This window comes from Ambystoma mexicanum, chromosome 13 (assembly GCF_040938575.1).
Source record: "Ambystoma mexicanum isolate Mex_15411 chromosome 13, UKY_AmexF1_1, whole genome shotgun sequence".
Lineage (NCBI taxonomy): Eukaryota > Metazoa > Chordata > Amphibia > Caudata > Ambystomatidae > Ambystoma > Ambystoma mexicanum.
In genome coordinates, this window is record NC_090938.1 from 555,517,818 (window position 1) to 555,538,998 (window position 21,181).

Genomic DNA, 21,181 nt, shown 5'->3' on the forward strand with positions numbered 1-21,181 from the left:
ATCAGATGAAGCCTTGTTATCCCACCTATAATAAAGGGTCAATATCACCTATAGGAAGTCTTTTTCCATTAAAGATCTACTTGTTAGTAGTTATATGCCCCCTGTAACCAAAACATCAACCCCCGTCACTTGGTTAACTGGAAATGTAAATGGATTCTTTAAGTGTTTAAAGTGCAAGGCATGTCATCATGCCATCAACAGAACCACTTATGTACATCTGGTTCTGGGCCATACGGTAGAATTAAGGGAGAGAATCACATGCAACACAGAATTTGTGGTATATGCTCTCATGTGCTCTTGCAATTTATGGTACATTGGAAGCACCATTGGGAAGCTGAAATTAAGAGTCTTACAGCACATGAGAGCAATAAAAACTTTGATGCCTCGTACCCGATGGCCGTACACTTTAAAGAAATCCATGAAGGAAAGATTGAAAGTTTTAGATATTTTGGTGTACATCATGTGAAGGAAAATCCTAGAGGGGGCAATCGAGAATTAGAACTTCAACAAATGGAAACAAGATTTATTTTAGACTTTGAGACGAAAAAGCCAAGGGGACATAATCTAGACGAAGAACTGTATATGTTCTTAGGAAGCCGAATATATAAGGCTGAAGCATTTGTGATTGTTGCTAACACCACTGCTCAATAGGTCTTCTTTTGTTTTGTTTATAGAATGCACAAATATTCATGGAATGAGTAAATGACTGTGTCCCATCATAAAACAAATGAAGCTGCTAGATTTTTCACGTTATTAATATTGTGTTTCACAGTAGCATTTTAAGAGACATCCTGATGCTATTCCCAAGCCCCCTTTTTTAAATTGGTAATAAGTCAGGGTACACAGTCTTGTGTTGGTTTTATGAATGATTTGTCCATAATTGTCAAATTAGTATCACAGCATATTTTATGCGATTGAAGCATTCAATAGTGGTTAAAGCTAGAATCTTGAGTCCAAAAATTGATCATCATAGGAATTGAGTGAGCAATATGCACTTTATCACGTATATGTACCTCTGGTCATCACCCCTTTATTCGAAACAAGGGGCACAGGATATACTTTGTATAGGGGCACTGATGAAGTGGTTATATGTTTATTATGGAGTGTGATCTACAAATGATTGCTCTTTTTTTCAGCTAGGAGAGTGCTACAGGATTGGAATTTAGTATTTTAATTTGGAAGCAATCACTATGACTGCTGAAATAAACATGCATGATGCACTTTAAGGATGCAACTGATATAGGTTGCAGGAATGCACTAAGCACCTCATGACCAGAATTTTAATTGTGACTGCTATGTTTCGTTTGCACTAAGCACTTTAAGCACTGAGAACTTGACTGTTGAAATAGTGATTGTAGCTGCTATGTTTTCCATGCATCTAGTATTTTAAATTGAATCTTCTCCCAAAATTGGGTCAATAATTATAAATATATCTTGATAAACAACTTTTATGCATTGTACACTTTAAAATGGAAAGCTGTTCTTATTAATAACCAATTATATTATAATGAAAAGTATACACAAAGGCTTTACATCCATGCCATTAGAAGACTAGCAAACCATCCCAAAATGGCCACCACAGTTTCGGTGCTGAATACTATACACAATGTATTGAATGTGGACAAAAGAGAAAGGGGACATCTTTAGAGCTCAAACCATAACCAATCTTTTTTAATGGTTTAATAATGTAATAAATTGGACATTGTGAGGAACTAACTGAGTCAGGTTGGTTTTTGGATTTGGCGTAGCACAAAGGACTGTGCAGATCGGGTGGAGTGCAAACCTCTCTGGAGTGCTGAAAGCTCAGCTTTCCCCTTTTTTCAAATATATATATATATGTAATATATATATATATGCCACCACCTTCTTTGTGCGGGCGGTCTCTGTGGTGGATGAGATATTGCGGGGATGCATGTCAGGGATAATAGGTGTGTGTTGGGGTATGAGCCATGTTTCTGTACGGAAGAGTATAGCTGCAGAGTGTGTGCTAAGGAGTTTATTAATTTCATGTATGGGAGCAGGTGCAGAATGACATTGAGAAGAATGTAGGTGTATGCAATCAGTTGTTTTAATAAAGTGTTGTGTTAGTGTTTGATTTGAATGTTGTTTGTGTGCTGTAGTTGAGGCATTTTGGGTTAACCAGTGGTAAACAGGTGCTAACAGGAACACAGAATGAAATAGAGAAGGCTATAGCAGCATCCCATAGCTCTTTCTTCCCTTTGCTCTGGATGCCCGGGTGAATGGACTCCTAAAGGACAGTGCTTACATACCCAAAGTAACCTGTAACCTGGAAGTAACTTAGTCAGGGGTCACATCATGGATAATGCATGCCCACCCCAAGCTGCATCCAATTGCATGACCATCCTTGCTCCCAGTTGCTCAACATAATCAACTCTTGTCTCTTACATGGTACTGTCCCCACCCCACTGCAAACAAAATGGGACAAATCACACCCCTCCTCAAAAAACCATCTCTTGACCCAATGCTCCCTGAAAACGGCTTCCCCATTACTATCCTACCATACCTCACCATAATCATGGAACGCTTTGTAACTACCAAGCTGCAACAGCATATCACCATGAAAAACCTCAACCCCTTATGTGACTCCTAGATCGATTATGGATTCATTGTGTGGGTGCCCTCACCCCTGGAGGCAGCCTCAGGCAGATGGAAAGAGTGCTTCTGGTGCGGTTGGGGTGAGCTGCAGGGTGTTGCTCCAACCCCAGTCAAAGCCCCTTTTGTAGGTGAAAAGACCTTCCAAATATCGTGGTGTTGGGGGTCAGAGGTCATGGGGCAGTCTCTAGATTGATCCTGGATGCTTCATGTGAGTGCCTGACCTCTGAAGGCAGCCTCAGGCAGATGGAAAGAGTGCTTCTGTTGGTGTTATGGTGATTGCCGTGTTGCTCCCAGCCTAGTTGAAGCCTCTTTTCCTACTTACTTGCATAACCCATTTGTAACCCAGTTGTAAAGATGCTTGCTGCACCAGTACCAATGTTAATTTTGCACTCATTGTAAATGCTTAAAATGTATTGCTCTTACCCTGTAACCAGACAAGTCATGCACTCAATAAACTACGCTGTGATACCTCTGGGTTAGGGCGTATAACAAATGCTATAAATAAATTAATAAATAAATAAATAAATAAAATGGGAGTAGAAGTCTTCTTATTGTGTGGCAGTGCTTATGAGTGGCACCCCAGACCACCTCTGTGCCACAGATATTGTCATCTTCATCTTGCATCTGCATCTGCATACTCATTCCTGTCCTGGACTGATTGCCCCTTTCTCCAGGGTCATTCAATCCCAGTTCCTTTTTGAACCATAAAGTAGTTTATTTATTTATTTACATATTTATTTATTATTAATATTATTAGGTTCACTCCAGTTTGAGGTCTCCCAGGGGCTGATAGCATTTATAATAGAGCCCCCGGAATACTATCTCCCTAAACACAATAGATCTGTTAAGAAGTGTACCCCCAGATGACTCCCTCATCTCTGCCATCAAACATCCGCCGGCACCGATCCGAAAATGAAGGATAGGCATCCTCTGATGACCTGGCAATGTACCCGGCCAAAAAGGAATGCGCGATAGCCGCTTCCATACCTAACAACTTCTAACACTTCTGCTTGCGAGCCCATTCTCTTACACACTGCATCCGCCTCACCCTGGAACCTGAGGCCTAGAGTTTGGTTCCTTAGCAGACAGCTTCTTGTGCAGACAGATGGGACCTCCTTGACTCTTTAGGACCTCTCCTCACCTCATACCAAGGGTATTGCAATGTCGTGCTGCCAGGCCCCTACAAGTCACCCCTTGCAAACAGGACATGTGACCATGCAGTGGTGGTACATTTCAAGTCAGCCCTGTCGCACTATAGACATGGAATCACTGGGTCGATTAGTGCTGGAGAATGGCTCCTAGCGTGGGCCAAAGGAGATGGAGCTTTATAAGCAAGATAATGCAAATCCCGCACAACCAAATTAGATGGCGCAATACAAATGAGGACACTGATGCAGGGCAATTACAAATGAGGACCTACACGACAATGAAATAGTTCCTAGAAATTACAAGCGGGCCGTACCCGTAAGCAGTCCTGATTGATATTCAACCAGTATGCATCATTCTGGTTCAATTATTTACAATGTGGACAATGACATTAACAAAAATTGCATTTGCTAAGTGAGCTTCTTTGAAACTGTCCACAATTTGACAAATGTCCTCATAAAGCCGGCGCTTTTTGATCTAATGTCCTCGTTTCTCGTTTTAAATTGGGCACGCAAGCGCTCGTGCGCAGGTGCGCGTGCGCACACCCCGCCTGTTGAATGGGAGGGGATCCTGATCGACAGCTGCAAGAGTCTCTTTCATTCAAGGAGCTGACAGGCTACAGGCTTGGCACCTAGCGTCAAGGCCCTCTACATCACCAGTAACCTTGTGTTCCACAGTGATCAATCACTTTGAGAGTAGGGGGCTGCATGATGTCCCTTCATCACCTCTCTCGGTAGATGCTTACAGTTCTATACAAAATAATCTACAACATAGTCTGATATTGCAGTTAGAGTGCAAGTTAAACATTTGGGAAGAATATTATACTCCCTATTTTGGGAAGTTGGAAGTAAAAGGATTTTTAGTGAGAAAATATGAGGTTTTCGTTACCGAATTTTTAAGCAAGTAAAAATATATTTGAATTTTAAAAAATTGGCGCGTTTCTTGCAATCTAAACCTTCTTTGTCAGTTGCAATTCCCATAAAAGAAATGAAGCATTTTAATCATGTAGCCGCCACCCTCTTTGTGGAAGAAGCTGCTCACGCCCCTAAAATACATCCCCTGAGCAATGCCAGTGGCGTAAAGTGTTGGACACGTGTGTACCTGATGCTCCCTACCAAAGATTGCCAGGGACACGCCGCCACTTCCGGAACCCTGATTGCAACACTTAAGAAGGGGAACATTTTAGGGCTTGGCTGCTCAGTTCCTGGTAGTAATAGAGGGGACACTTATTGAAGGAGCACTTTCGAAGGCTGGTGACTAAAGGTAAACCTTTACACGGGGACAGAACTGGGAATTTTTAGAATAGTAGAAGGGAACTTTGATTGAGACTTGCTTAACCAACATTGGGCCTGGTCAAACATCAAGGTTTGCAGAAGCAACGCAGAGTAATGGCTTCATAAGGCCTGCCTGCACTTTGTTTTTTTGCAGACCGAGTGATGAACATTCTCTAATGGTGTGTGCTAGGCACAACCAACCAAGTCGTACAGTTTAATGCAATATGTACAATTAAAAGGTAAGGGTTATGTGTGACTTTGGCAGACGACCCCCAGGTGGTGTTACAGGGTGATGAAGATTCGCAGGGTCACAATTCATTGTTGGCTTAATCGTCTAAGTTGCAAATCAATTCTCAGTGTCAGCAAGGTTAGTTGTGGCCAAAAATTGGAAATCCCCAACCATGCCGGACTTAAAGGAATGGTTGCCAAAGGGATGGTCTGTGGCTGCGATGTGTACAATTGATGGAGCTCTTAGGGGGGAGATGTCACAATTCTTGGTGGGATGGGGGACCTTCATTACGTTTGTGAGTCAACATGATAATCCTCGAATCCATCACAGATCTCGTGAGATGTTATCCTTTCCATTGTTATAATATTGACACTGTCTGGCGTTAGGTTCGAAGGACCTCAGCACTGGTTTTTCTTTTGCTTGCTGTTTTGGAAATATGTTTTGTTTTTATCTGTGACACACTATGATTCATATGTCAACTGCAACATGCAATGTCTTATGTTGAATGAAGATGCAATGTATTCTTTTCCACATGAGTTGTATGCAGCAGTTTGGAAATACGTCACTATTTTGTTTTACACTTCAAATTTAAATGGTAAAACATAATACATAAAAACTCTGAATAGAAAGGAAGTTTACAAACACTTGCAAAACATATGCTAAATGTCAACCCAACTGGGACATCCGGCATTTAAATTCAAGTCATAAAAACAGAGGAATTCTCACCATAGAACTCAACGACCAAACCAACATAGTATTCCTGCAGATCTACAGATCACCATCTTACAACCGCAACTTTGCAAAACAAAATTAGCGGACGCGACCGCCATTTTATCAACCGACCATGACAACCTAGTCACAGTGGGAGACTTCAACATCTGGTTTGAAAAAGGGAACAAATTCACAGCAAACTCACTCTGCACGCTCCTGGAAACTTTGCAGTTTTAGCAAATAGTAAATGGATCCACCCACAACGCCGGACACACTCTGGATGCAATTCTCTGCAGAGAAGGGCTATGCACATCCACACAACCTACACAGACGGTATGGAGCGACCACTACTTGATACCATTCTATATCACATCCCAAACCCGCCTATCGGCCAGAAAGGAAATACTCCATGAGAGCTAGAGGCCTGAACAAACCTTGTAGACTCGACCCTCCCAAGCAGAACAGAACCCATCAAAACAACCATAGACACAGCAGAAAACACAATTAACAGTTGGATCACCAAGGCCCTAGACAAGCTGGCACGAGCAAAAACATTTGAAGCAATAACAAAAAACTGGCAGCAAAATGGTTCACAGAAGAGCTGAAAAAACTCAAGAAAACCAACCCCAAAATGGAAAATAGATGGAATGTACAATACAACCGACAAGACAAAATAAAATACCAAAGACAGCTCAAACTTTACAAATCAATAGTCTTCAAAGCAAAAAATACTATTACACCACAAGAATAGAATCGGCAAACAATTCACAGAAAAAAACGAATCCTGAAAGAATTCCACCATCCCGACACAAGCACTTTGTGACAACATCAACAACCACCTGAGAGCAAAAATAGATACAATCCAGGAGACCATCAACACTGCACGGGCAAATACAACCACAAGTGCCAGACCAAAGACACCAGGCGAAACACAGACTACAGCAAAACTCACCTCCCTAGAACAAATCACAAAAGAAACCTTCGCCACGCTGATCAAGGATACTAACCTTGCAGGATCTCCAAGGGACCACTGATATATTCAAAGGAATCCTCAACCACAGAATCCCAGCAACTCACTTCCGGAACCTAATGAATCTATCATTCAAAAGAGTAATAGTACCATCCTCCTTCAAATCATCATATATCAAACCACTGACAAAAAAGTAAACAGAATGCTAAGAAGACCCGAGAAATTACAGACCGATATCCAACCTGCCCTTCACAGCAAAGATCCTGGAGAACCATGTATACAAGATCCCACTTAAATATGTGGAAACAAACGGAATACTTAACCGGTCACAAGTTGGCTTCAGACCAAAGAGAGGCACAGAATCAGCACTCTTATCAATATGGGACCATCTGAAAATAAACGCAGACGACAGCACCCAATCTGCCCTCATACTACTGGACATATCAGCGGCATTTGACACAATCAGTCATGCAACACTAATAAAAAGATTGATGGATATTGATATTGATATTGATATTTAATTTATGTTGCGCTCGTACACAAGTGTTTCAGAGCGCAACAAGGCAAGGGAGGGGAACATGGGAGAACAAAACAACGATCTTACTGGGCCCAGTGACATTGAGAATGCGCAAGTGCATGGGAAAGGAAAAGGGGAATAATGCATGGAAATGGGGAGAAGTGGAAAGTGTAGAGCAGAGGAGAAACAGATAAATACTAATAAATAAATAATAATAAAGGCAATAAACGGTGGTAGTGCAGACAGCAAGTGGCAAGTGCTGGGTTTAAGACAGCAGACAGGGATAAGTGCAAAAAGAAAATAAAGCGGGTGGGGGACTGCATGAGTACAGATACAGACCCCAGTACAAGGGGTGGCCGAGAGGCAGGGCAGAAGGGTGGCAGGGTGAGCAGGTACCTGGGCCGGGAGGACCGAGGGTGGCCAGGTGCACGGTGCAGAGAGAGAAACAGATCAGCAGAGGAGAGGGGGGGTGAAGGCAGAAGCAAAGAGGAAGGTCTTGAGGTGCTTCCAGACCGGACATGGTTCTCCTCGAGTTTCAGAATGGCAGGAGGCTGTTCCAAAGGGAGGCCTCAGCCGAAGACAGAGATCTACCCCCAGATTGTTTCTTTGAAAAATGACTGACCCTGAGGGAGTTAGAGGTAGAGGAGCGAAGAGCTCGAGAGGGGAAGTATTTACGGAGGGATCGTTGAATACAGGTATGTGCACTAAAGTGGCTTACCTCATTCCTAACAAACCAAACCAGAAGAACCTACCTACCACGGTTCACCGTGAACACCAGAAATATATTCTGCGGAGTCCCTCAGGGATCCAGCCTCTCTCTTCTGCTTCTCAACATTTACATGTGTCCAGTGAGGAAAATCATTCAAACCCACAGACTTTCCACCTACAACTACGCAGACGACACACAACTGATTCTGAAAACAAACAGAATCCGGGAACAAAATAACTGCCTCAACAACTGCCTCACAAACATTTACAATTGGATGGCAACGAACAACCTTAAACTGAACTCAGCAAAAATATTGCTCTCACCCGCAGGATTCGACGGAGGTAACCCACAACTGTACTGGCCACCATCATGAGAACTCAATTGGAGACTAAGGATGTAGCAAATAACCTAGGAGTACTAGTGGACCACAGACTATCCCTGGAACCGCAAGTCAACGCAATCACCAAAAAATGCTTCCTGCTAAGACTACTCAGAGGATTAGTCCCCTATGTTTCCTTCCCTGACAGAACCCTCACAATCATATCCCTGATACTCAAAAGAATTGACTATGCAAACAGCCTCTACCTAGGAATACCGGAAAGACCTACCAAGAAACTCCAAAGGGTGCAAAATACAGCAGCTCTGATCCTATTAAAACTAAACAGAATAGACCACATCACGCCAGCAGTGAAATGTCTGCACCAGTTTCCAGTAAAACAATGCATCAAATGTAAAGCACTCTGCATCGCCCACAAAGCCTTGCACAGACAAGGAGCTGAATTCCTCCAAGAAAAGATTAGCTGGTACCGGCCAAGAAAGGACCTAAGATCCAGCAACGACCTACAAATAGAGGCAAAACATTACAAAAAAAGGAGATTCAGCATAACAGCGTTCTCATGTCTATTTGCTACCCTCTGGAACACCATGCCCAAAAGAATTAGAACTACAAAAGACCACCTTGCCTTCAGGAAACAACTGAAGACCTGGTTATTCAACAGACAATGACAGCCACAAATGGACTCCGGCAGCAATAACATCACAGATAAACAACTAGAGTGGAGGCCAGATGGGCCGATGAACCACAACCAAGAACCTGGATAGATACCATCAGGCAGCAACCAAAGAGTCACACCAGAAGCTCCAACAAACCGACAGACTTTCTAACCCTGCTCCCCCAACATACAAAGCCACTACTCCAGATGTTGTGCTAGCCACACTACACATAAACAAACCAAGAATCAATTCAATGTTCACACTCACCATCTCTGAGATGCTGGGACCAAATCTAGAGTGAACCATCCCACATAGTCCATAAAATCATCAACAATGTAAGTACATGCCAAAAGACCAGATAGTTGTATAGCTATGGCCACCCGCAACCCTGAATCCCTAATGGACACTAGCTAACCAGTGCGTACACCACAACCCACCCCAACACCACATAACACACTAACACCAACACAAACACTAGCACACACCCAAGGGACTTAGTCTTATCCATACGGTTGCAATGCACAGGGACTTGCGCACCAACTCCTACATGCCAAACAACACTCACAGACGCCAGTTCCTCCTGGTTCTGAACACATCCTCTCATCCTATACACTAACTTCCCACTCCCCTTTCCCCCAGAGCAACTGAAGCTCCTGGAGACTGCCCTGGGTGGTAGCAGTGCATGGTATAAATCAACATAACATAACACCACGATATGAAGGAACCCCAAAACTCTTACATCTTATGTTTACACATTAAGCGTTGCTGTATTTCCACTTTGCTGCACTGTCCTTGTGGATGTAGTGGGTGGAAAGAGAATTGGTTTGGATGGGAGTAGTGGCCTTGCTCTCATGCCGTTTGACTCTCATAAAAATCATTATTAGAATTTGGGCCTCATCACGAGTTGGGCGGTAACGCCGGCGCTATTAGCGCCGGCACTAATAGCCCTACCGCCAAACCCCCTGGCGCGATTAGCGCCGGATCACGGGTTTGGCGGAACGGTTAGTGCCCATTCCCCATTGGGCCCATTCGGGAATTCCTCATTCCCCATTGGGCCCAATGGGGAAAATTTGCGCTATTACCGCCGGCAGATTTCCCGCCGGCAGTAATAGTGCCGAAAATCGGCACTTTTGCCGCGGATTTCCCCCCAGCTGTGAGCTGGGGGGAAATCCGCCAAGGCCATGATCTGGCAGACCCTTAAATGCGGTGGTAATAGCGCTACCACTGCATTTAAGGGTTACCGCCAGATTCGTGATGAGGCCGTTTGTCTAAAATAACATAGTTATTCTGATAAATTCATAATTTTCGTTGTAAATTTGGTTCACCTGAAATGGGTTTAACATGAGATTGCATTTGTTGTCATGTAAAAGTAAATGGTTTCTCTGTAAGTAAGTGAACTCATTTTCCCATATTTTAGCTTTCCATTTCATGTGCTGCGGCAAAAGAAATGTCCTTTCAGAAAGGAAGAGTCTTGTTCAAAGAAATCTTGCCCAGACATGGCATTGTTCCCTGTCTGCTTTTGAAGACAGAATATTCAGAGTGCAGTCAATACCAGTAGTTATTGACTGCAATCTAAACATTATGATTGCCTAAGAGGAGGTCAATAATGATTTCCATGGGCTAATACAAGATACTGCTGATTTAGGGTGTTTCTTTCGGTTTGAATTTGAACATTAGTATGTAGATAAGTCTTTTAGACAGATTGGGGACATTTCGGCCAGTGTTTCAAAGTAAGGAGCAGTCCTTTTGGCAAACTGTGTGTCCAGATCATACAATATTGAATGTATTTATTTTATTGGGAATGTATAGGGCTCTTATTCATCAAGAGAATTGTACTTCAAAGCGCCCACAGGGCAAAGGGAAGGGAACAAGGGAAACAGCAAGTCAATGTAATATACAAAATACAAAGAAACGGTCCTTCTAGGCCTTGTGAACATTTGGATTGTACAAGTGCAGAGAGAGAGAAGGCACAGGGTAAAGGGGGTAAGTGATAAAGGATCCACAGAGGGGTGAAGTGCCAGGGAGACAGTTGCCAGGCTACATGTAAGATCAGGAGCAGGTTGTGAAGGCAACAGGTAAGTGCCAGGCAGTGACCACTAGATGGAACACTGGCACCACCCCCACACGATAAGTGCAGGCATTTGATGCAACACAGACCAAGTAGTGCCCGAAGGCAAGTGCTGGGTGAGGGCAGATGCTGCGGGCGATCAGGACCCTGAAGGACACCTAAGGGTCCATTCACCAATCACAGCGACTGTGGGGTTTAGCATGGGAGGGAGAGAGGGTAGGAGTTGAAGAGGAAAGTCTTGAGGTGTTTGTGGAACTTGAGGAGATCCGGCTCGAGACAGAGGGAAGGGGGGAGGCTGTTCCAGAGGAGGGTACCAGCTGACGAAAGGGTACAGCCACCCGCTCTCTGCTTAGAGAAGTGCTTGACAAGTAGAGAGTTGGAGCCGGAGGATCGGAGGGATCTGGAAGGAGAGCATTTGGCGAGAGCAGGTTACAGATGGTGGTCAGTCAAAATCTCGAAAAAATAATCTCGAATAACAATAAGGGCGAAAAAAAAGACCGAAAAAAAAAGTTGATTTTTTTTTTAATTATATATTTATTTTGTGGTCCGGGATTAAAAAAAAAATGGTTAAAAAAAAAAAAAGGGGGGGGTTGGGGAGGGAGGAGGGAACCCCCCCCATTTCGAAAATAAAAAACGTCATAAAAAAAATTCGACCTTTTTTTTTCGGCCTTTTTGTTTCGAGATTTATTTTTTCGAGATTTTTAGATTCGGTATTATGACCATAAACCGTTACAGATAGTGTGGTTCCTGGCCCCAGACAGCCTTATGGATGATGCAGAGGGATTTAAATTAAGAACTAGTCATCCTTATTTGTGAAATCATAACAATGCAAGAGTAATTAGAATAGGGACCAGAGGTTTGTAGGTTAAAAAGGTTGGTGGGTACAAGAGGAGGGAGAGAGTCATTGGAAGGTAGAAGGAGAATTAGGACCTGAGTTACACAGCGTTTTTGATTGGGAGTGTCACCATTGGAAAACACTTTTGTAAATCAGGAGCATAATGTTACTTGTATTCTGGGTAAACTGGGATGAGAACATGTGTACATTCTAGATTTCACCATGAAGTGTAGACTTCCTGTTGTTAGAGTAGTCTATTTTCGGTCATGTTTTGCAGAGTGTGACCTTGTGCTGCGAGAGCATTCTGTTTAGGGAGAAACATGCAAAAGCATTGGAACGTATCTCAGTGGCAATCATTGGCCAATGCTAGAAGGTTGATGGGGGTGAGGGGGGGTGCGGCAAGACACACACGGAATATCAAAAAACATCAGAAAGTTTACGAATACTTCTAAGACTTCTCGACTGGAAGTCATATTTTAAACACACTCCACCCCTTGAAGCCTTTGCCTTCTTGCTCCTACTTTGGGAAGATTGTTGTCTTTTCCTGGACTTAGAATTGCCTGAAGGGCTTTGATAAAGCACCTGATGTCTCGGATTGGTGTTGCTTGGTCTAGAAATGATCTGGGGCTATGCTAATGTCGGGACTGTCGGGACTCGGGGCTGGCTAGTCTTTTTGTTTGTAGCCTCTGAGCTTCTATCCTGGGCTACAACCAGAAGACCAGGGGCTATAGCCCACTCAGGCCCCTCCTCGCAGCAACGCCTCTGAGAGTAAGTGACATGGGTGTGGCCTTTGAGTTCAATTTTGCTGCATAGACAGTGGTTCTCACAATTGTGTGGGCTTTTCTTCAGGATTTAGGACCCGATTCACAGACGCGTTTTATAATGGTGCAATCACATAGAAGAACGTTCTGTGAATCAGGCCTTTAGTGTTTCCTGCATAGCGCCTTAGGCACCTGTTGCTCGTTGAGCCTTTTCTAAGCTGGTATCGACTACTTCTGCTTCCGTCATGGTTCGATACGGTCTATTCTTGGTGGGATTAGCAATCTTCTGGAAAATGTACCTCTTGCCACAGTTACCATTCAGCTCGGCTGCACTCGCCAGCACTCTGCAGAGCCAAGACGCCTTCACTTGCTCCCGCAAGGGTCACTTGCTCATCGAATGGGGCCAGATGGGCCGATTCTAAGGACCAGACTAGTGTCCTTCTGCTCCTCCCCCATTGGTAACGGGTGGCACAGCTGTCTAGGATTCCCTTATGTTAGCACCAGCCATGCCTCCTTTGCTGCCCACCCTCCACTTAGGTTTTTGCAAAGCCTACTGATGATCTTCCTAGTCTCCCCATGCATTATTCTGCAGCGGAATAAAGCATGCTTATTGTGACGGATGAGACATGTTACGTTAGTGCCATATCCAGTCGCTCTTGATGTTAAAGGGTTAAAAAGCAAATTTCTCCTGTAAATAAATGTGAACAACTATTATAGCCTCGTAGACCGAGGGAGGGGTCATTATTGAGGGACAATGACATGCCACCAGGTTATGACCTGAGGCGATGCTGAGGGCCATAGGTCAGGGAAGGGTAATTATACCAAGCGATAGTGACCACCCTCGAGGTTAGCACATACTTGGAGTAGAAATACATGTTCTGGAGTTTTGGTGGTGTAGTAAAAATGTTACATTAACATTGAGGAAAGTTAATAGAAAAATTGAGCTAGCTAATTAAATGTGTTTTCATTTTGTAATGTTTAAATAGCAAGGTTGTCTTTAGAAGTTATGTATTTTAATTGCAAACTTGGTTGAACTGGAGTGTGTGTAACATGGGCATACATTAGGCGTCATGTAAAAGTAAATGGTTTATCTATAAGAAAGTGAAAGCAGCTTTCTTTCTGGAGTGTTAAATAGGGTCTTGCAGCAAAACAAAAGGTCCTCCCAGAAAGGAGGTGTCTTGATGAAAGAAACCTTGCACGGTAATGGCATTGCTATTTCCTTTTCTGCTTTTCAAGTGAGATTATTGAGAATGCAGTTAATAAGAGTAGTTATTGACTCTGAGCATTCTGATTGGCTGAGAGGAGGCCGGTAATGCTCTCCAGAGGGCAGTAATGATCTCCATGTACTAATTTACTTTATTGACATTAGCATGTACATCTTTTGAGTAACACGCCCTGTTTTTCAATATTTTTCTGGGAGTGGGTGATGCTCAGCCAATAACAGCAGCTCAATGATTTCTGTTTTTACTTACTTCATTTCTTTTAGTTTGAGCTTTGTATGTTATGGTTTATGTTCAATATTGATTGGGGAGCACAAAGAATGAGGGTTGTTCTGTATTAAATACCACTGTTCTCCTTCCCAGCGGATGTTCCACATTCACAGGGCAGTCACCATGAGCCCTGGAGGGCTCTAATACTTGGCATGTACACTGCCAACCCCTCAAGCGCATACATAAATGAACAAAGACACAGTGGCAGTATGTTATAAAGGCCAAGAGCTTTTAATACACTTAGCAGGGTATACATCAGCGCACCACCATTGCTAGGTTTTAATGTATAGCCAAAGCTCCAATTTATGAAGGTCCAGGTGTTGTGCAACCACACCCATGTGTTCCCTTCAACTGTAACAGTACCACTTCCGTTTGACTTACTTCCGGGACAGAGTTTTGCCGTGCACTAACATTGACTCTCATTGCAGACCAGTGTCTCGGGTGTTCAGCACATAACTGCCCTCCCCCACCTGCTCCCCACTCACCCTGTTTATTTATTTATTTATTTATTTGCATTTATAAAGCGCACAAACTGCCCTGGGGCATTGTGGCGCTGTTACAGAGTGCTTAGCTTGCATAGGTAGTACGACAGTATTGAATACAATAGTATAGACAGGTATCAGATGATGACAAAGAAAGACGCGTGTACTATACTGTTGCTATGGTTACAGTGCAACAACATGAGTATGCAGGCTAATTAGGTACATTTAGCAGAACAGTAAAGTTTTTAGCATTTTGCAGCAGGTGGTGTAGGATTTTTCATTCCTTAGTGTGGTAGGCAAGGCATTCCAATTTCTTGGTGTGAGGTGTTGAAAACTGGACCCTCCCGCTTTGGTTATTTTGAATGTGGGTACATAGATCTGATTGGAGAGGTGGGATCTAATAGGTCTGTTGGAGGAGTTGGGGGTGATTCTTTCAGATAGGTTGGAGGAGTTGCTTAGATTGAAGTGCCGCGGCAGTGTGGCCCTCAGAACTTTCTCATCAACCAACTTGAGTTTTGTATTGACAGTTGCACCTTAGAATGAACGTCTAACCCTGTAAATCCCACCACCTGTTGCAAAGCTGGAAGTTATTCACATGTGCACCTTATGGAATAGTGTTCTAGGGAGAGATGGTGGCCAAAGGCTCCTGAACAAAGAATAGGGTTCTCTCCCGGCAAAGCTAACATGTGGGGGCCATTACCTGCTCACGGTTTCCTACATGTATTTATTTTATTTGTGTTTCATTTTATTGGTGCTGGCGGCAACTTACAACAAAAGTGTTTCCCAGCTCAGAGGAGAAAAAACAGCGTAGTGCATTCAAACAATCAAAAGACAGACATATGTTGGGGTAGAAATGTCATGTTGCAAGCTACTAGTCAGCCATAAAAAGTCACTTGCCACCTCAATTCTACACATTGACACAGAACACCATTTCTTACTTGCCAAGAAGCCAGTAACCTCCTTCAGTCCTACCAATCTGGCTTCAGACCAGATGCAGAACAGAAATGGCTACCATTAAGGTGATCGACAACGCCCTTAAAATCCTTGATGATGGCCATCCTTGCCTCCTTGCTCAGCAGCATTCGACATAGAAGACCACCAAACATTCACCAACCATCTACATCACTGCAGGGGGATCAGCAAGATCATCCTCAGTTGGTTCAAATCCTACCTTGCATATTACCACCAATTTGTACAAATGGATTCCTCTAGATCACCAATTCTACCTATCACCTGTGGAGTCCCACAAGGATCCATCCTCTCCCCTGTGATTCTCAGTCTTTACATGGAACCACTTGAAACCCTCTTCGTGCCACACAACATCCACATCCACCAATACACAGGTGACAGCCAGCCATGACAGAATTCCTACGGCTGACCAACAACACCAAACACCATGGCATTTAGACTTGGCTCTTTGCTATGTACCTCAAGGGCTTTACGCCCCAGCTGATGACCTGCACCCAGTCCCTTGGGTTTGACATAGACAGAAACTTCTTCTCCAAAAATACATATCAAGGAAGATACATAGAGCTTGGGAACAACTTTCTCTGCTGTGGAAAATGAAGCACTTCATCCTAGAAAATAACTTCAGATTTGCTCTCCAAACCTTGGCCTTCCCGCACCTCGACTACCCGGCTCACCTAAGATGTGTCCTGCATGCTGAAACACAACTCATCAAAGGACTCCACAAATTCGACCCAATTAAGCAACCCTCATTGCACTGCATTCATGCCTGCTACAAGCCTGTATCATCTTCCACTCCAGCTGCATCATCTACAAGGCTCTCACCCTGAAGTCCCCAAGCTACCTCACTGAGAAACTTAGCATCTCCTGAGGCCTACAATCTACCAGACGTAGGGACATGTGCAGACTTGAACTTCACGGGTTAAAAAAGGAAAGAGCTCAAAGACAGGCTTTCTCTGTTGATGTATCACAACTATGGAACCTCCTACCAGTCAACAACAGACTCACATTCTCTCTTCTACAGTTCAGGAAGGAGCTCAATGCCCTCCCCTTCAAGTAATGTCTCCTTCTGACTCTTAGGTCCACACCCCCCATATCTGAGACGGGGTGATCTACTCCCGAACGTTTCCTCCGCTGGTTTCTTGTATATCCCTTGCTGCAAAATTGCCTGCCCACCCCCTCTCCTGTTAGATCCCTGCTCACTTGTTTCTCTACACCCCTCACTGTGTTTTCCTCCTATGATTGTAAAGTGTTCTGTTGATTCCCGAAAGGCATCCTAATAATAATAATTAAAGTGTCATTGTCACTAGCCAATAGCTAGTGACGGGTGCAGATTGTGTGCCCTGGCATAGAGTACTTTTCTATATGGCAACAAAGCTTACTGAATATTAGAACAACAGTGTGAGCGCATCATCACATTGTAGGTTTGGTCTCAGGAGTCCCTGCAGGTGGGGGTTCTCAGGGGATACCTCGGGGTGCCTTCAAGCGAGGGGGTCCGGCTGAATATGGAGTTCCAGTTTGTTCCTCTAGGCAATCCAGCAAACCCAGTTGGCTGGATGCAGAGTTCAGGGTGGTCACTGCAGTCAGTACAGCAAATTGGCTGGGTGCCAATGAGGCTACAGCCCTCTCACCCACCCAGGAGTATGTGTCTCTGCTGTCGACTGAAGAGGATCCACACAGAGGGCACCAGCACTTAAATGCTGCCCTGCGGGTGCCCAAACATCTGCCCTCTCCAGGTTGATACTGTATCTGACCTTTGTTGGGCCTTGAAGTAAATCATTATTTAATTGTCAATTGTATTGCTTTTGGATAAAAGCCTTCACATAACATTTGTCAGCGTGCTTTAAAAATTCTGATAAACATGCAAGTCCCCAATCTGAATGAAAACAATAATTTAAACAGACATAAAACACTATTTAAAAATCTCTTAAATCCTATGCTATTGCCAAAAAATATCAAGGATGTCTCCTCATCACTCCCCATTGGACCCACTGATCCCCCTCGCTCGCTCTGTTTTAATTGATTTATTTTTCCGTTACCCTATGTACTGCACTGCCCCTCCCCTTTCCCCTGCACTTTTTCGCTTTCCCCTCTCCCCCGCACTTGCGCGATCTGAATGAAACTTAGCCTAGATGGATCGTTGTCTCTGTCTTCCCTTTCTTCCCCCTCCCTTGCCTCATCACGCCTATAAACACTTATTCATAGGCGCGTTATAAATGCCATATCATATCTCTTTTTCCCATCACATTGTGACTATTTGTAAACATTTTCAAAAATATAGGTGTTGGGCTAGTTTCTCAAAAAAAGTGGGGCAACTAAAATCACAGCAGAGGATTCACTAATTTAGATGCCCCATTTTGGGAAATGCGCAGGTCACCTTAGTCTCAAAGGTGACCTGAGCATTTCCAGGGGCCGAGCTGTAGTGCAAATGATGACTGGCTCGCCGAGTTGAGTACAATAGTGTCGGGAGCGCTCTCCAGACCCTAATGTTCTACAGGCTCCCAGCACCCAAGTAGTTGCTGGGCGTGCATTTCACTATGGTGTGCCCATGAAGTGCCTCTCACTGTAAAATGTGATCAAAAACATTTCTATCCCTGTTTGAGAAATAGAAATGCAAGTGAGACAGCAATGGGTCATACCTCTGCTGTCAGACTTTAAAAAAAATTGCATGACCGGGCAATCTGCACCCCCTGTGCCTATTCAAAACAGGTGCGTGGGATCACCTTATTTTTCTGTGCTTTTAAAAGCACATACTGTTTGGGAATTCAAGATGCACATTTAAATGCGCAGAAACACCCCCAGGTTTTGTGCAAATACTCAATATGGTGAGAAAGGCCTTCTGAGTGGGTGCATAAAAGATGTGCCCATTCAGATGCCCTTTGCGGATTGGGCTGCTCTTTTTTTGGCACACGTCATGAGATGTGTCAGCGCACCGCATCATTTGCAACAAAAAAAGTTTTGTAAAGCTGGCCTTGTGTGGTTTATTTTTTAAAAATGCAGTTTTAGCGAAACTGACGTTTTCAAAGGTGTTTTGGCAAAAACAGCTGGTTTAGCGGTTTTTTAAAATTGCCATATTTCACAACATTTTGCACGATCGCAAAATTGCGATAAACTGGAGGGTCTACCTTGTCTTCCTTATAAATAACCAATGCACTGCACTGCTGCCTCAGGCAGGTGTTCCCAGCTGTGGGCAAGGGGCCCTCCCAAACATGATTTGAAATTTCCCCTCACAAGCCCCCACACAGCTTCACCTGGCCCTGACCCCAAACTCATTATACGCAAATGTTGAAATCCCTTTCGAAAGCCTCCATATCCAGTAGGACGATGACGTGAGCCAGTCACGAGGAATCGCGGAGACCCTCCAGCAACAGGAAGAAAATAAGATCGGAAAAGATTGACAATGCACAAAGCGCCTAGATGTCCGGTTAGGCCCTTTTACGTTTTATAAATAAACGCCCAAAAGGGGCCGCATTGCGAATTTGGTGGTAATTCAGTAGTGAGTAAAGGTGGCGCCACTTGGCCCTGTGGTTTTACTAAGGCATTACAAGTGGTGGTAATTCCCCATTTTTGGAGTCCATAGGACTTTATGAGGATTTTTGGCGCGTTTACAGCTGGTGGAATTACTGCACGATAAATCCATCAACATTTGATGGTAAAGTGGTAGAGGGAGACAGGACATTCAGCCCTGCTGGGTAAAATTGGAGACTTGCTAGTTTTTTGGAACTCTCTTTAGTTGGTAGCTCATCCAAGTCAACCAGGTTTCCTAAAAGCACATCTCAACAAAAAGCCTTCACTGAGTCCACATATCATGAATGCACCCCCTGGTCCTTATGTTCTGCTAATGCTGGAGTCGGTCTCCACGCACCATGTACCACTGGAGGCCTGGGATGCCTCCACTTGCACATGCTAGCGTCATTCGACCAAACGTATACACTATGGGCCTCATTACAAGTTTGGAGGTAGCCATGGCGCTATTTGCGGCATGGCTGCCTCCGAACTCGGGTCCGGGTTCCTTGAATGAGGAATTACCGGGTCATTCCAACCTTGGAGGACCCGACCCGGTCATTCCTCATTCAAAAAATCCATCCCGATTGGCATTTGAGCCCCCAATGGGGAGGGAGCTAATAACAGGCCTGTTAATAATGGGCCCATTATTAGCTCCCTGGGGGACCCGCAAAGGAACCTCGTAATAGGACGGAATGGGTTTACTGGCATCGGCACCATTACCAGCACCATTAAATCCATTCCGCCCACCTCGTAATGAGGCCCTATGTCCTCCTTCCTTCCTTCCTTCCTTCCTTCCTTCCTTCCTTCCTTCCTTCCTTCCTTCCTTCCTTCCTTCCTTCCTTCCTTCCTTCCTTCCTTCCTTCCTTCCTTCCTTCCTTCCTTCCTTCCTTCCTTCCTTCCTTCCTTCCTTCCTTCCTTCCTTCCTTCCTTCCTTCCTTCCTTCCTTCCTTCCTTCCTTCCTTCCTTCCTTCGTTTCTTTCTTTCTTCCTTCCTCTGCCTTCCTTTCTCTCTCTCTCTCTCTTCATGATATTTTGGGCCTAATTCATAGACGCTTTTTATAATGGCAAACCCCCATTGGAAAACGCCCTGTGAATTAGGCCTTTTGTAATTTTATTTGAGAGTCTTTTTAGCGCTTCGTGCTTTCATCACATGCCACCCCCCCTCTCCACACACACACTCATCCTACCCCCGCATGGCAGCTGCACAGACGTCCTGTCCTCCGGCTCTGTCGCCACTCAGTAATACTCCAGTGTGTGACTAGCCACCCACATTGATTACAGCTTGGGGGTTCATGGGAGGATGGCCAGGGTGCGATGGTGGCTGAGATCGATCGCCCCTTCAGATAGTGCCCCTCTACAGCTACTCCTCAGGGGCAAGACCCTCATAACACCAGGCCAAAGGTCATTGTTAGGTTCAAGCTGATGAGCGAAGGACACGCTTTAAAATTGCACAAATTATAATTGCGTACGTAGGACGGCCATGTTAAAGACAAAGCGTCAATAACACAATTTCATATTATTATTAGAATTGAACTTACTGAGATCTCCCCTGCTTTCTCCACCTTATGCAACTGAGCCGTGGGGCTAAAGGGCAGCTCAGAAAAGTCCATTAACTACATAGAAGAGGCTCGTGCTGCTGCAACACAAACACGTAATGAAGGGAAAGCTGTAATTAATAATCACCACTGGCAGCCCTTGATTAAACCATTCTTTGACCCGTTTGGGGCCGCTTTGGTACGCACAGAGCAATCCAGGGCCAAGGAGCTGACTTCACAAAAAAGAAAATGAACGTCTACCACCCAACAAGACCACTCAGATCAAGCAACGGCAACCGCCTCTAACCAAAACGAGACAACAAGAGAAAGCTCGGAGGATCGTCCTTCTCCCACCTTGCACCGAAAACCTGGA